Consider the following 17,480-nt stretch of genomic DNA (forward strand, 5'->3'; position numbering starts at 1 on the left):
GCGAATATCTTCAAAAGTTGGTAATAGGAGATAGCCATGTTAGCGACTGTTTCCAGTCGCTAACATCTTGGCACGCCCACTTTGCATGTCATTAGTGATAAATATCACTGACATGCAAAGCGGGGCCCAAGATGGTCGCTATCTCCTACTAGCTGTCGCTAACTGGTGTTAGCGACAGCTAGGTAATAGGGAGATAATTTTATCTCCGCTTTCTTGGCTTTTAAAGCCAAAAAAGCAGAGTTAAACCCCCTTGATAATATGCTCCTATTTTGTTAGGATTTACGTCTGTATTTAGCCATATTGTATTGGTATTAATCCATATTCATTTTGTGTTTTTGAGAATAAGTTGAGTCATAAAATGGCATATTTCCAAATGTATTTAAGTGATAAACATGCACTTAAACGTTGATACCTGTCAAGTTTTAGAAGATTAAGCAGCCAAATATAACAAAACACTACACCTAAAAGTAAATATTAGCATTATATACAAATATATGTTAACGTATGCCTGTATTTTTGAAAATCTGATCCTGTTTTTTAACTCCCCAAGCCTTTTATCTGCTTAGCCGTTGGCCTGGAATTCATGAAGGACAGCATGGAGAGTCGCTTACAAGAGGTACAATTTTCTGTATTTTTCTGCTTTTAAAAATAAATACAGATAGGAAACACATTGTTTTTTGTCTGTATTTATCTGTAAAAATGTGTAAACATGGCGAACTGGGAGCCTTAAGTATAAAACATGTAGCACCATTCGGGATGGAGAGCCGCACAGGTAAGGCAATCTTCGACATCATCATCTGCGAAAGGCAAATCCTGTAAATGTTCTTAAATTGTAGAAATACCCAGCCTCCTCTGACAAGTATGGGCCATTCAGCTTGCTTGATGTAACAGGAATGCTTTTCTCATCCACCATCGGAGAACAGGTGAAGGAGAGACACCAATGGTCTTCCACACACGGTGCTGCTTGGCAACAGTACAGAACTTCCGCTCCTGCTGCTTCTCTCTGTTTGCCCACTCACCATATTCACCAGAGAGGGAATGCACTTCCTGGATGTAGTATTCTGTAATATCTTTATTGTATACATCTCCACTGTTTGACAGAACAGACTAAGTCCTCCCTCTGGCTTCCTCAGAGCATGCAGTCATCAACATTTCACACAACCTCATTATAAGCATCACTTGAGCCCCAACTGGAGTACATTTCTAAAAGGATTATTACATTTTTTTCTCACCCTCTATTAATGGTATGAATCCACATGGGTCGTGTTGTGTCTTTAACACTATTACGGGCAACAGTATATTTTGACTGGCTACACACCACAATTAAAACTCTATTTCTGTGTAACCATAGAGTGTAACTACATACTTGTATTATTGTATGAATGAGTGTAAATTCCTGATTCACAGTTAATTGTCTTACTGTTGCACAGCCTCTTCTATTCTTGTAATATGCTTTCACAATAACAGTAAATGAAAAACACTTTTCATATTATCACAGTTCAAATAGTCTAAAACTGTTCATCATCTAAGACCATCCTGTGAATTTTGCAAATTTACTACCAATTTAGGATTCTTCGATTCATAGATGGCGCAATAAAATATGCCCCGATATTTTGGTGTGGTGATACCGTCCACATATATATTGATACAGCAAGGAGAGATATTTTGCAAGGTCGTTATTACTGGCAGATTACAACCCCAGGAGATCAGGTTGAGACTTGGCATGGAAGTCCGTGCAACTGATTACCGCATTTATTTTACCACTTTCCAACCTAAATTTCCCTGCTCAGCTTTCACAGGCTTTTTGGTGGTGAAATATGCACAGGATAAACACCTCAGGAGTCTGATGGAGCCGCACAACTTGTAATCCAGTTTTGGGTGCAAACTCTCATTTCTGACTAAAACAGGATTATCAAACCACCACTAATGAGTGTTTTGGGCTCTTTACTTTCTTGTGCTATTCAATTTTTCTTCGATACCCCTAACCAAAAAAACGCTTCTCCATCAAAGATGGAAGGGCATCGAAGCATAAGACAATACATACTTAATTGTTGAGTTCGAATGGAAGCCTCAAATATAGTTGGTCATCCCATTCATCATACATTTAGTGGTTCGATTTTATCAGCCTTTTAAAAATGAATGATAGATTGTCTACATAGTTGGAACATCCCCTTATTCTGAGAAAGTCTGTGGGCCATATGAAGCTTATTGGAAATAGCGATTTCCTAATTGCAATTCTCTGTGAATCGCAATTAGGTAATCACTATTCCAACCTCCATGACTTTCATTTAGCGATTCCTAGTGGCTCATAAATCGACCTACCTCATGAATATTAATGAGGTAGGTTGCAATTTACGACCCATTTGCAATCGCTAAATTCACGGGGTTTGTGGTCTACTGGGATCAGCAGACCACCATGTCCATGATTGCTTTTAAATAAACGGGTTGTGTTTGAAAAAGAAAATTTAAAAGTTTTCTTTTCATTTATTAGGATCAGGCAGTGGCCCTTGGGTGCACTGCCTGCTCTGAAAAAACGTTTTCGCTACTATTCCCAAAGTGTAAAGAGTCCCTTGGACACCCTTTCCCATTTGCGAAGGAGTTACCACCTACTTGAAGTAGGTGGTGAAATGCAAATGTTTTGCGACCATATTTCGGTCGGAAAACATTCTTACATGCCACTGTGATTGGGTATTCAAAAGGGACGCCCCAAACACGCCCCTTTCTAATACCGAATCGGTATTTATTTGCAATTCCAAATTGCGATTCGGTAACATGTTACCGAATCGCAAATTGGAATTCATACATGCCATATTGCATTTTACCGGTTGCAAATGGCTCGATTCTACGATTTGGGCTGTGTGCAACCAGAAAAATCCTTAATGCATGTGGCCCTATATCCATTAGGGTCCTTTCCCTATGCATATTAAGGTACAGAAACGCCATCTGACAACAAATCATTATCATTCCAATCGGTCCTTAATTCTTCCTGTTTGACCTAGTACTAACCATACAGCATGAGCTTGGAGAAGTTGCCAAATGAGAATAATTGTAAGATTGAATGGCCAGCCAGGTTTTAGGTCTCATTCAAGACTTAAGGATTCATTTATACTTCAGCAGGAAGTCGGCCGAGGGCCGAGTGGTTGTGGAGGCCTTGTCCCATCAAACTGTGGCAAATTGTTCACCCCATTTCAAGTCTGTTTCAGACGAAAGACCTGCCCCCAGCACAACAGAAGCACTCTCATCAGACATTTATGTTAAGCAGGCACCATGGTTTTTAACCTGCTTGGCATTTATTTTATTTTAATTTTTCAAGCAAAAAACAATAGCCCTGACGTGCAGGTAGTTTTCTCCCTGTGCCGAGGGACCATTGTTTGATTTCCCTGTAGAGTATCACCATGGTAAGGTAATATCGCATTACTTATGAGGCCCAACTATTTATACTCGCGCCACCAAATTGTTCACCCATATAGAACAAAATATACTCTCTATTACATCGGCCAAACTGCATGATTGTTCTCCTCTTGGAGTTTACTACTTCTTCGGGGCATTGCTTTGTGGTTCAATTGCTGCTGGCAGCCCATTGGAGTATGGCTACATAGTAAGATGTTATTCCCATAGGAAAGTACAGGAAATTTCAATTTTTCTGAGTATTAAAGCAAATTGTCTAGGCACTATGTAAAGCGTGGTGGTAGGCGTGTTCATGCAGTCCACCTTGTCCGTATTTAAACATGCAATAAGCAATGCTCTTTTTTCCCGGTAGTGTATGTTTCGAGATACATTTTCCGTCTTGTACTACAATCATGCAGCTTTTGATTGCTAAGTAGAAGGGGGCAAGATGTGCTTGGACCAGCAGAGAACAACTTTTCAGGAACACCTAATGACAAATTCACAAAGTTATTGGCTTGAAAGTTGGAAATTTGCATTATGGAATCATAGGCTTACTATTTTGCCTAAATTGCTGACTTTATACACAATTCATAAAGATTTCCAGCAGTCCTAGGATTCTTCCTTACTCACACCACACCTATGTAGGATTACAGAAATGTTGAAACACACATTTTTACACGCTGAAATGTGCTGTTAAAGTGCGGTATGTAACTTTTAAATTTTTATATATAAAGACCATGTATCCTACACCCTAATCTATTGTGGCGGTGTTCCTTTTCCATTGACACCCTAAAAATGGATTTACCCCGGCAGTAGTAAATCTCCTAACACTTTCAGAAGTCTGAAAACTATCTATGAAACTTTTCGTAAAATACCCATATGGTTTGCATAAAGAAAAAACAAGACAATAAATGTACATTTGGACATCGAGTTGCGTTTCTACAGTGGGCAACTGTGTACTATATGCAATTAAACAGTGAGGAAATGGCAAATCATAAAAAATGTCCCATGCCATTCCAAGTAGTACTTCTGGAAACATGCACCAGCTTTCCAAGATACTACTCTGAACATTTGTAAATGGCAAAAAAGTAAAATTGCAGAAAAGTGTAAAAGTACATTTTAGGTGTAAATCTTCGCAATTAATTTCACGCTTTTTTGATAATCGGGACCACAGAAATCAAGCCAGTCAGTGGAATTTCAAGTTGGAAAAGCCCATGTACTGGGAAAACTGACACTATTCTTGGTTCTTTGAACTATAGATGATATTTTGTTTTAATCATTCATATTATCTGTACGGATCTAGGTTTTACTTAGGTATGGGAATATATTTTTAAATTGACCCCGCCCCCCTCCTACAGTTCTTTGGAAAAAAAGGCCTTCATATTTTCAGAGTGAGGGCACTAAAGTACTGGTAATGATTTCTACTTTAAAATAAGCTGGCGAGCCCCTCCACATGCAGCACTGGTGTTTACTTTCCTCTGTCAAAGGTTCCAGCCTGTGTGTAGACCTCTGCCGCATTCCAGAAATCTGTGATATGTTAGCCTCTTCATAGAAAAATAAAGAGACCCATTGAATTTGGTTTCTCTCTCGCTAGCCTTTGATGTGCTGCAGGGTTCGGTTCTTGAAATAAATATATCAACTTCTCCCTTTCATCTCTGTAAATTTTAAGCTTGTGTTCGAATGGAGTGATTGCTGTTAAGTGTGACTGGCAGTGTTCTTAATGAAGACAGAGAGCACTTTGTACATTGATAAATGGGATAGTGTATTTCGCCTTAGGTTTGCATCCAAAAATCCGATTTGGAACCATGCAATAAAACAACACATGTTTCCTTAATCAAAACCAAAAAAGGAGATTCTTGGAGAACACTTAGGATGAAAAAGCTTCAATCACACATGACACTAATCTTTGCAGTGGCATGATTTCCCTTCCATTACATGATGTGCTTTCACAGTGCATATTTGATTTGACCACATATTGTACAAAACGTTCAGTAAGGAATGAGCAACCTCTTCATCTATTTTTAAGATATAATGCGGCCTCCCAATGAAATGTTATAAACATTTATCCGGGATTTACAAAAAGACTTTAGTCTGTGCCAACACGTGGTTGTAGTTTGACAAACCATTTACTAATTCACTAGTATTTATATATTATGTCACATAATTTATGTGTTGTGTAAATGGCATATGAAAATGCTAACTTCTGATTCCTAACGTCTCGCACGGATGTTACATACTGCAAAAGGATCTTGGGGCATATTATCAAGGGGGTTTATCTCCGCTTTTTTGGCTTTAAAAGCCAAGAAAGCGGAGATAAAATTATCTCCTTATTACCTAGCTGTCGCTAACACCAGTTAGCGACAGCTAGTAGGAGATAGCGACCATCTTGGGCCCCACTTTGCATGTCAGTGATATTTATCACTAATGACATGCAAAGTGGGCGTGCCAAGATGTTAGCGACTGGAAACAGTCGCTAACATCGCTATCTCCTATTACCAACTTTTGGAGATATTCGCGCGAAGCGCGAATATCTCCAAAAGCTAACACCTGCCCTGAGCAGTTCTTAGCCATGTTATCCAATGGTAGGTGGATAACATGGCTAAGAGCATTAGCTCGGTAATGCATGAATATCGCGGACTTTTCAGCGATATTCATGCATTGCGGCCGATTTTTATCGCATTTGCGATAAAACTTGGTAATACCAAGGTTTATCTGCGATAAAAATCGTCGCAGCTCAGCGGTAAATTTTTGTCTCTAACCAAGCAATAGCGATAATTATTGCTATTGCTTAGTAATATGCCCCCTTGTGTGAAGGGATATATATCTCAATTGCATATGCTACTTACAAGAAAGTGGAGGAGTAATTTCATGAATCGTGATCTCATACAAAGGAAACGGTTTGAAATTAATAAACTCCACTGTTAATGATCCTTTACAGTGTTAAACGGTTTGGGCAGACACATATTCCCAGTGCAAGGCCTTTAGAGTCACATTGGGGAGTAAATTTAATTCCCATGTGCATTTGCAGATTCTCTCCAGGACCAATTTGCCCAATAATACTTTACCAAAATTCAACCACGGTATATCCAAGAGCAGGTAGGAAGATATGAGATCACTTAAAACCTCTCTGTATGTTCCTAATGCTGTCGAGGTCAATAAGTGGTGCCAATACATCAAAGGCAGTGCAATTTTCTTGATTGCCATATCCAAAAACACAGGTGTCAATGGAGTACTCAGTGGGAGTTCATAAAGCTTGGTTCATAAAGCCTCATATGGTGGGGGGCCTAATGACTACCACAAATTATTCCAATGGCATGCCCCCCGCCGGACGTTAGATCGTCCAATAAAGCTTTGGTCCACGTTCCTAGAGTTAGGAAGACCAGATGGGGAGGCAGATGTCTCTCCTTTATGGCATTTAAGATCTGGATTGAACTTCCACTCAATATTAGGCTTTCACCATCCAGGTCCCAATTTAGAAGACAAGTTAAATCCTGGCCCCCCCCCCCCCACCCCCAATAGCGAACAAGTAGTCAAAGTTAGAAACCAATTCAATTGGGTTGTCGCTTTCATACATTTTGCATTTAGAGTTGTTTGACTTTGCAGGGTTACAGATCATGTTTTTAGTCTTTGAGACATTTAGATCCAACTCCCCATCTGCACAGAATGCTCCAAAATTAATCTATAACTTCTGTAAACCAAGGGGAATTTTGGAAAGCAGGAGGGTCTCATCAACAAAAAACAGGGTGGGCACTCTCCAACCTGTCAGTTTTGATGAGTCACACCTATCCCTAACAGTCATTCCATCACCCCATTTATATATATTGAAAATAGGGGAGGGGTCTACATAAAGCCTTGTCTAACTCCACGCCATATCTCTATTAGGTCAGTTAGTTCACCCTGTTCCTCTCACCTCACTCGGGCATAGTTCTCCTAGTGTCAATGTACAAGAATGGCGAACAGGTTTGGGGGGAGGCCATCTCATCCAAAACCATCCACAGCTTTGCCCGTGGTACAAGGTCGAAGGCTGCACACAAATCAACAAAGGCGACATACAGTCTGCCCCTGTTAATTGCTGCAGTCTTCCAATAAATACAATGAAATCGAAAAACCAGATCAATAGTACTTATACCACTTCTGAAACCTGACTGGAAATCTGACAATACCTCATGATCCTTCATCCACTCTTGGAAATGCGCTAGCACCTGTTTACAGAAAATCTTCTGCAATACATCTACCAAACTAATTTGCTAATAATTGCTAGGATCGTTACTTCAGCCTTTCTTACATATAGGTGTAATCTCTGCCATCTGCCAAGATAATGGTATCTCCATTGCCCTTCAAAATTGAGTTTTATAGATGGTTAATATAAGGGCCCCACACATCTGTGTGGGCCAGGTAAAGGCCAATAGATATCGTATCAGGCCCTTGCACTTTAGATTCTAGGCTAGTATTAATGGTCACCATTTTCACTCAACACAAATTCTAGGTTATACTGGTATTCTAAATTGGTGGCCAGGGACAGATCAACAGCATCCCAGCATGGTTCCTCCACACGCCAATCTAGTTTACTAAAATGGACCACCCAAACTTGTGACTGGGTGAAATGTTTCAATTTCATGCTAGGTAGAAATTGAAATACAAAGATATCTCACTACCGCAGACATCAGTAGGGAGCATTGTAGAACAATACATGGTTAAAGAACAGTTCAGGTCTAGGCTTCACGGTGATACAAAATAGTTGAGGTCACTAGAATTTAGAATGCATGATCAGCAAGCTTCAGTTTAATGGAAACATGTTTAAACAAGCCTTGAGCAGTTTATGATTTCAGCACACAAACATGTATCTCATTCTCCTATTTAATGGAAACGTGACCTGGAGAATATGAGTGATAGGTAACTTCCGTTAAGAGTACATAGAGTCAGAAAAGAAGTCCTGGGAGCAGAGTGATAACCACGCACACACCCTCAAGGGAAGGTAATGTTTCATCAAAGCTTTGCTAGACTTACGATAAGAGAGTGTAGAGGAAAGGTTATGAGATTAAAGGATACAGGTTATGTGATGCTTATGTAAAAAATATAATTAATTAATGTATTCTTAGACTTGTTATCATTTTTTTTTAGATAATTGTGTGTCGGTCATCACTTTTTTCAACTATATAGTACCTGCCTGAGAGCAGCGAATTGAGTTTAGTAGTTTACCTCTGGGAGGGTAGCTTTCCTGCCGGCCGAGACGAGTAAACCTACTTTTGCCTTGCCAAGAGAAGTCATGTCTTTCATTATTTCAGTTTTCCGCAACAGTTGGCAAGCCAAACCAAGAGTCCCATTTGTCCTCAACTGACTTCTGCCATCAGAATATCACCTACCCCCAATGCATAGACCATTGCACATTTTTGGCAAGGTAAGCAGACACCGTGTTGCCTAAAGTTCTGCCTCTTCACAGGGGCGGAGAGGTCCTAGAGTTGCCATCTTCAAAGGGAGGACAATGCGGACTCTGTTCCATGTTTGTATATTATGATTTTTTGGGGGGGAAATAGTGTTTATGAACGTTGCACAATGTTAGGTTAAGGGGCTACATGGTTGGTGGAGAGTTTTTCTCAATATAAAGTTGGAAGTTGTCAAGTGTGGGTGATTTGAAGTTGGGAGTCCAATATGTGTTCCAAAATTTTGACATAGAGGGGTGGTTGGCTGAAAGGCGATGATGCTAACCTTTACCCACAGTGAGAAATGAACACTCGAATCATTGTTCCAGATGTAATGTCTGAAAGTCATTCCATGGCCTATAAGGTGCATGGTTTAAGGGGTAACCTCTCTTGAGGGCAGAGAGAAGTGACCAGTGGCTACTGACTTAGTATATAGTTTAGAGGAAGGAACTGTAATTGATTTTAGAAATAGTTAGTGTTTATATTTTACATATGTTGATGATGAATGTGTGTATGTACGTGTAGGTAGAAATGAGACCACAGTATAATGTTGTGACGCATTACATATGACTAAAGGACAAATTGACAGATTCATTATTTTGTGAGAAAAACATATAAAAATCTAAGAAAATAAGTTTTTGTGTGGACAGATAAAAAGATAGATGATAAAAAGTTGCTAGAAATACAGGAGAATATGGAGACTTCTTTAGAACAAATGTAAAAGACCTTTCCAGGTGATCAAAAAAAGTTACAGAAACATTGCAAAGAATGGTTTGTGGCCTAACTGTAGAGCGGTCGACCTCGAAGCTGGGGTAATGGGTTTGAGTCTCGACAGGCCCACTCAAAATCCTGTGATTCAGGGCACATCACTTAATCTCCCAATGCCTATCAAAATTAATGTGTCCGTCTGTAATGCAGCTGGTGCTCATGTAAAGCACTCTGATACCTTCAGGTAGAGTTCGCGCTACATAAAACATTTCTTTAAATGGTTTAAAGTTACACAGAGACACGTCCCCCTGGCCAAAAGAAGGGACATTTGATGATATGATATTAGAACATACTGCCACACACCTTAAAAGTAAATATACAGGGGTCAAGTTGTAGAAGCGAGATGCCATCTTAGTCTTGTAGCGAGTGATTGTGAAAAGTCTTAAGGCTCTTCAAATTTCCACACAACATGTTCTCCGTCTGCTCTCTCACCTCCATATGATGCAACAAATATCTCTCCCAAGGTACCCGGCATCTATCCACTAGTGCAGTTACAGGAAATTGCAGTTGGATTCGAGATTTTCGATGTTGAGATCCTTCAACTATCTCCGAAGGGACACCCTATTGCTGTTACAGACACCAAAGCCAAAACACGAGTACTCCCAGACAACTCTCAGTTTTCAGGACAATTGGAAGCACAAAATTACACTACATTTAGATCAAGTCTCTCCGTAGGATGGTAGAGATGAAGGGCAGGTTCCAGGGGACAGTGATAACCAGTCAGTTATTTTACCAGCAACGTCATACCTGTTACAATAAAGAGATCTAACAGGAAGGGTAGTCAAAAAGTGGGTGTCCACCCCACAACAGAGAGATGCAGATGATGCAAGGTGGAATGATTATGTAGATATGGCTGTTGGTATTGCCAAATGGCCAGTACATTGAGAAAAGGATGAAACCTTTAAAAAGACTGAGGAGGATTTGCCATCGTAGCAAAAGGAGAAAGAAAGTGTTATAGTTACACCAGAGAACATTCAGAATTGGTTGTCACGAAGTGAAGATTCAAAAGGTGAGAGAGACGCAGGGAGATTAGGACATTGCAGTAATATATCGGGACAAATTCAGAGACGTTTTGGGAGGATGGCGGACAGAATAGAATATATCCATAGGCATGTAGATAACATAGGTCAAATACTTCAGCCTCCAGAAGCTAGATTACCTACTTATAATAATAGCACCAGAGAAAGGCCCATCATCGACCTCAACCATACGGAAGGATTGATGGGGTCACCCAGTTGCACTGATATTATTATGAAAATCACAAGAGAAGGAGAGCAGGGCACTTTCTCTAATACTAGGAGACCGGAGCAACAGAGTTCAAGCAGTTACGGTTTCAGGGAACACATGGTCAGCCATATCTCAGGATGGGTTCTTATGAGGTTAGTGGGGTGGGGGGGGTTGAAGCTACGTGACGAACCAAGACAACAGATGAGTGTTCAATTGGTTCTATATGGCACTGACCTCATCCCCAATGAGATAGTGACTAAGAGGTAAACAGTTAGTGTAGCGTTGTACTCTATGTGGACAATTTAGCAGGATGGACTGAAGGTTTAGCTCTGCAGATGAGCCCGTGGCCACAAAAAGGGTCCTTTGATCCTTGTGACATGGCAAACACAGAGGGTTGCATTCTTCATGATGAGGGGAATCCAGATTCTAACAAAGATGGCGCTCGTTCGGTGACCCGCTCTAAGATGCGGATGTACACCAGCTCACCTGTGCAATTCTAACAATTCTAACAGTTTTCAACACTATGTGCAGTGTAATAGTCGTAAAACCTGCATGTTGGCGCTTGCATTGGCCTTAAGTAGTGAGGGGTTTTCTCCTATTTCTGGTCGACGAGACCGCTAACAAAGATGATGTTCTTTCAGTGACCTGCTCTTACATGCAGAAGTACACCAGCTCACCTTTGCTTTGTTTCAAGTGAAAACAACAATTTTAGGCATAATATATTTAAAAACACTTAGGGCCTCATTATGATGGAGGATTTTCCGCCTCCTCCGGGCCGGGGGAAGCCACCTCCGGCCCGGAGGAGGCGGAAAATCCTCTGCGGACTCACCAAAGACCCACCGCCGCATTACGATGGCTGGTGGGTCTTGGTTACTGTCCGCTGCTTTTCCGCCGCGATCAGATTACAACCGCGGCGGAAAAGCTCTCATTTGGCTGGCAGTGTCTATCAGACACCGCCAGCCAAATTAGGAAGCATTTGTAAACATGCTTTTCCGCGGCGGTTTTTCCGCCGTGGAAAAGCATGTGTACTTTTGATTTTGGGGGCCCGTTGCGGGCCCCCAGGGTGTTGGCGGGTGGGGGGTGCACATGGGGGGTACCTATGGTACCCCCCAGCATTTACTTGCACAAAGCGGCAGGCACCGCGCGGTGCCTGCCGCTTTGTGCATGTAAATGTTAAACATGCACTTTTAACATTGCGGCGGGTGCTGCTTGAAGCAGCACCCGCCGCAATGTTAAATATCCAGGATGTGACCGCCAGGGTGGCGGTCACATCCTAATTGCACATGAGGGAACGCCGCAGCCCATGCGGACGTTCCCTCATCCTCTGGGGTCGCGGACGGACGCAAGTCCGTCCGCGATCCTAATGAGGCCCTTAATGTGCAGTTCTTACAGTTTTCAGAAGTATGTGCAGCGTAGTGCTCGTAATACCAATAATAATCTTAATTGCGGCCTACTAAACATCAGGGGCCTCATTTATGAAAAGTGACGCATCGCTGCGAGAAAACAGCGATGCGTCACTTTTCATTGCGACCTCCTTGCAACCCAAATGATGCGTCATATTTACAATATGACGCATCACTGCGCAAGGAATTACAGATACGTCAATATTTCTGACGTATCTGTAAGCGCAAAAGTGACGCATTGCTGGAGTGTGTCACAAAAGTGACGCAACTCCAGCAATGCGTCCTTTCACCTGGGGAAAGCCCCATGTGAAAGGGCTTGCATCAGTCTTACGCCTGCTGTGAGGCAGGCGCAAGATTTTGACGCAACAGCGTCCTAAAAGTGACGCAGTGAAATCTCATAGATTTCACTGCTTCACTATTACGAGGCTTTTTGCGGGGGAACGCCCCCTCTGCATACATTATACCTGACGCAGGTATAATGTAGCGCAGGGGTTTACAAAGTGACGCATCTGCTTAGATGCGTCACTTTGTAAATAGTGCGCAACAGGAGGCATGTTTTACGCCGCCGATGCGTCACAAAAAGTGACGCACCGGCGGCGTAAAAGTGACGCACAGCCTCATGAATGAGGCCCCAGATCTTTGGTGAAACACCACATGGAGATTCACCTCTTCCTGCAATCATATGATATGGACGCCGTGTTCCTGACTGAAACAAGGACATCCCCAGATTCAAAAGTCTAGCTGGGATTAGCCTGTTCACCAGGCTATAAGATTTTTCATAAGCCTCTGGTCTGTGGAAGAGGGGGTGGTGTAGGAGTGATTTTTAAAGATAACTGGAGACTTTGCCCCTGTTGACATTGATGAAATACTGGGCATTGAACTCCTGGGTTTCTCGCTAAAGGATAGCAAGGGCCAACTACTCACAGGTATTTATTTATTTACATAGTTTTATATAGCACGAAATTGGCCCAAAGGTATCGGGTATCAGAGCGCCTTACACGAGAACCAGTTGTGTTACATGAGGACACATTCATTTTTGTTAGGCACGTGGAGATTAAGTGATTTGTCCAGAATCACAGGATGTTGCGCATCCTTGCTGAGACTCAAACCCGGTTCTCCAGATTTGAGTTCGACCGCCCTAGCCGTTAGGTCAACTCCTCTACCTGTAGTATTGTGTGCTATTGTCACCCACGGCCAGCCAGCTCCCACATACAGTCACTGATCGATGTCTTCAGCACCATGTCGCTCGCTCACTCTAGACCTCTAGACTCATTATCCCTGGGTACTTCAATCTCTGGTCTACTGGAGAACCGGGCCCTGTTTTAAAAGCTGTCCTTCAATCATGTGAGAACCTAGACTGCAACAACTGGTGTCAGAAACGACACATCAGGGAGGACACATATTAGATGTAGTTTTCTCCACCAGAAACCTCACACTCATGGAAAGCATTCTCCCTTTAGGTTGGGCAGATCACTGTCTAGTAAACTTCTCCGTACTAAACCTAACTATGAAAACCACTCGCTTTTGCAGAGAATGGAATAAACTCCTAAGAATAGTGAAGGAAACCCCCATGTTTAACAGTGAATGCCCCTTTGATATAAATAAATCGGTGGAAGAGAACTATTTAGAATTTGATAAGCAGATCAGAACCACCCGCGACCAAATTGTCCCAATCAAAGAACAAAAAAAATCACAAAGACCGTCAACCCATTGGTATAGGGTGGAGTTAAAAGAACTAAAAATGGGCTGCAAAACAGTAGAGTGGAAGTGGAGGAAACTATATGTGGAAAAGGATAAACTAGCTTTAAAAGAGGCCATACGCAAATAAATGATAAAGATTTCTAGAGCTAAAGCAGAATACTACTCTAGCGCTATCTTGGCTGCACCCAACAGCGCTAGAAGTGTATTCAAAATAATGCACAAACTCTCTAAGCCAGAGTGCCTAAATAACAAGGTCACCACCTCAAAAAAACCTGTATGATAGCTGGCTATGTTTTTTGTGGAGAAAATCTGCAAAATCATAGATGGGCTAGACACTACCTCCACTACTCAATCTCCCCTGACTGACCATACAGATCGAGATACAACCCCATCCATGCATAATAGACATGATAATGCTCATAAGTATAAGATAAAGATCCTAGAACACTTTGAGACCTTAACATAGGATGACTTCAATACATTAGCCTCAAATATCTCTTCGGGGTCCCCACAGGACCCACTACCTCATCGAGTATGGAAGGAGCTGAAGGGGGAACTCTTCCCACAGTTATGGCAGATCTGCTGCCAATCCCTTAATTGTGGAGTCGTACCATTGCTCTGGAAGAAGGCCATAGTTATGCCACTTCTGAAGAAACAAACCCTAGAGCCCATGTCCCTAAATAACTACAGGCCAATCTCTCTTCTACCCTACCCCGTGAAAATAGGGGAATGGTTCATCAGCAAAACACACTTTCACTTTCTAGAAACCAACCACCTATTAGAAGATGAGCAGTGGAAATTGTGTGGCCTGCCCCTTCACTTTCAAGACTACAGTGTTCCAACATGGGGAAGTTACACATACACTGGGAACGTTCTCAAATTGCAATACACGTAGTGTTGTATATTGCATTTGGTGCCCTTGTGGACTACCCTATATTGGGCAGACACAACAGCCCATCAAAGCGAGAATAGGCCAACACCGAAGTCGGATTAGGAAATCAGTCCTGACAGCACCACTTGTAGTACATTACAGAGATTTAAATCATAATGCTGATCAAATTAAATGGCAAGTCGTTGACAGCATAACGATGCCAGAAAGAGGAGGAGACATCTCACAGATTCTACAACGTAGAGAATGTCATTGGATCGATAGACTTGATTCTATCAATCATGGTCTAAATTCTGCTGATGAATGGAGAGGGTATGTGTCAAATATAAGTAACTAACTTGTTCCGTACAGAATCAATATTATATAGACATGCACCTAGAATTTGCCTATAAATAGCGATGGATTTCTCATAATAATTAAGCCATAACCCATAATTTACTTACTGCAACAATGTATAATGTATATTATATGTGTTAATCTATACATCATACTGATTTCCAAGTATTTTGTTTCAATGTAATGATAAAGCAGCGAGATGTCCATTGATACTATTACATTGTAGACACGAATTGTACTGAAAATACTATGTTGTAAGTTTTTATAATTAGGATCGCTATCACTATAGTTGTAAATCCACAGAACTGCTTGAAATCCACTGTATGTATATTAATAATTCTTGGTATGCCCACACTTGCTATAACGAATGCCTAACTCGGAAAAGTCTTGATACATCACAGGTGTAAGCGGTCAGGCATAATCTCCTATCTCCACAATTGACTACAAGACCTGACAGTGATCGAGTTCTCTTGACTCTCACGGCCAGGTCTGGTAAGATTCGATATACCGGAAGGGCGGGGAAAGTCTCTACACACTGAGTGAGAGGACTGTGAGACGCGATCGGGCTCCACGGAATACAGGTAAACATTTTAAATACAGACAACGAAAAAGTCTTTCGACTTAATAGTTGGCGAGAAACGCGTTTCTACATCATTATTGACGCGTTCCTTTCTTTATTTAAACAGGCATCGTCCTATAAAATATATCGCATTCCTTCTGATTCAAGACTCGGATGCAATTTATGCTATCCGGCACAAACTTTTATGGCCTCAGGTAAAAAACTCCCATTTAAAACTTATATATTGTTGTAATGTGTTGACTTGAGAAACCTGTATGCAGGCAGTCTCTAACGCCGTGTCTCTGCCAATATTATTGTCTTTAATAGGCATTATCCTGAGAAAACATTAAAAGTGCCATTGTATGCACATAATTCATCATTGTTCTTTGACCACTACATGTGGTAAGTACCTGGGTGAAACATGGTGCAAAGTCACACATGTAAATAAAATTGCGCAACTCACAGTTGTCCTCTATTAATTTTTATCCCGCCCTCCATTCTTTTTCCCTTACTTTCTCCGCTTCTACAACAGTACCCGGCTGGGTTACTTGTAAGTGAGTCTTTCATTCTCACCATGCATGGGTGAATACAAGATAATATTCAGGTACTATTGGTCCCTTGTCCAAATGAGTTTAGATTTAAAAAAAAAGCTGTCATACAGTATATTCACTTCCACTTCGTCCTTTTAATTATAGATGTCCCTCATTGCCCTGTCCTGACGAGACCCATATCCCTGAGGGTCGAAACGCCGTCGACGCAACAAGGAATTGAACCTTTAAAATAGTGTCTACGACTGTGTAGAATCACCTTAATAACCAACTATGTTTTCCTTGGTCTTTTTCCTTTTTTCATGTATCCAATGAGAAACCACTGCGCCCCTATGTAGTCTATGTTGTATGTATTGTTATTTTGGTTTCACTTGTACACTTGGGACACTGTGCACCTTTTTTATGTATTTGTATGCACATAATCGTATGACAATTTAAGTCTAGTTGATTACTATTGGTATAATGAAGTAAAACATGCCAGAAATGTACATAATTGGTTGTGTATTCCTTTCCGCCATCCTTGTCAACCCTCGGTGTTAAAACCAATCGCTATTAAGCTATATATCTAATTGATATTATTTTATTATCCCACAGGAACCATTGTTCTTTGATATAATTGTTGGCCCTGGTTCCTATGTGAGTAGGGTTCCCCTTGTTTTCTTTGAAGACCGGATTCTGACCAGGGCATGGAACTGAAACTGCTCCTCTGACAGTCATGGATGAACTTAGAATGCGAGCGACGAAGGCCATACAGTCATACTGATTCTACTGGATTTGTCTGCCGCATTCTATACGGTCAACCATGATATTCTCCTGGATAGGCTACCCTAAATTGGAGTGAAAGGCAAGGTGGCAAAATGGCTGCAATCCTACCTGTCTTATAGACAGCAGGCTGTAGCCCTCCTACCATGCCAATCTGAATTAAGGAACGTTAAACATGGCATCCCACAGGGATCCGCACTGAGTCCCATACTATTCAAAATATACATGAGCCCATTGATCTCAATTAAACAGTCAAACAAAATTAATCTAGTCAACTATGCTGATGATACCTAACTTAACCTGTCCCTGGAAGGAGATCAATCACCTCCACTCGATATCTTTCATGAATGCATGCAAAGAACTGCAGCTTGGCTTAAAGACAATACATTACAGTTTAATGGTGAGAAGACAGAGCATTTAAGCTGCCCAGAGTCGAAAATTCCCTTCTCCCTTCCTTTTAACTTCTGGCCCATACGATCA

The sequence above is a fragment of the Lissotriton vulgaris genome, chromosome 4_1, assembly GCF_964263255.1.
Source record: "Lissotriton vulgaris chromosome 4_1, aLisVul1.2, whole genome shotgun sequence".
NCBI classification, from domain to species: Eukaryota; Metazoa; Chordata; class Amphibia; order Caudata; family Salamandridae; genus Lissotriton; species Lissotriton vulgaris.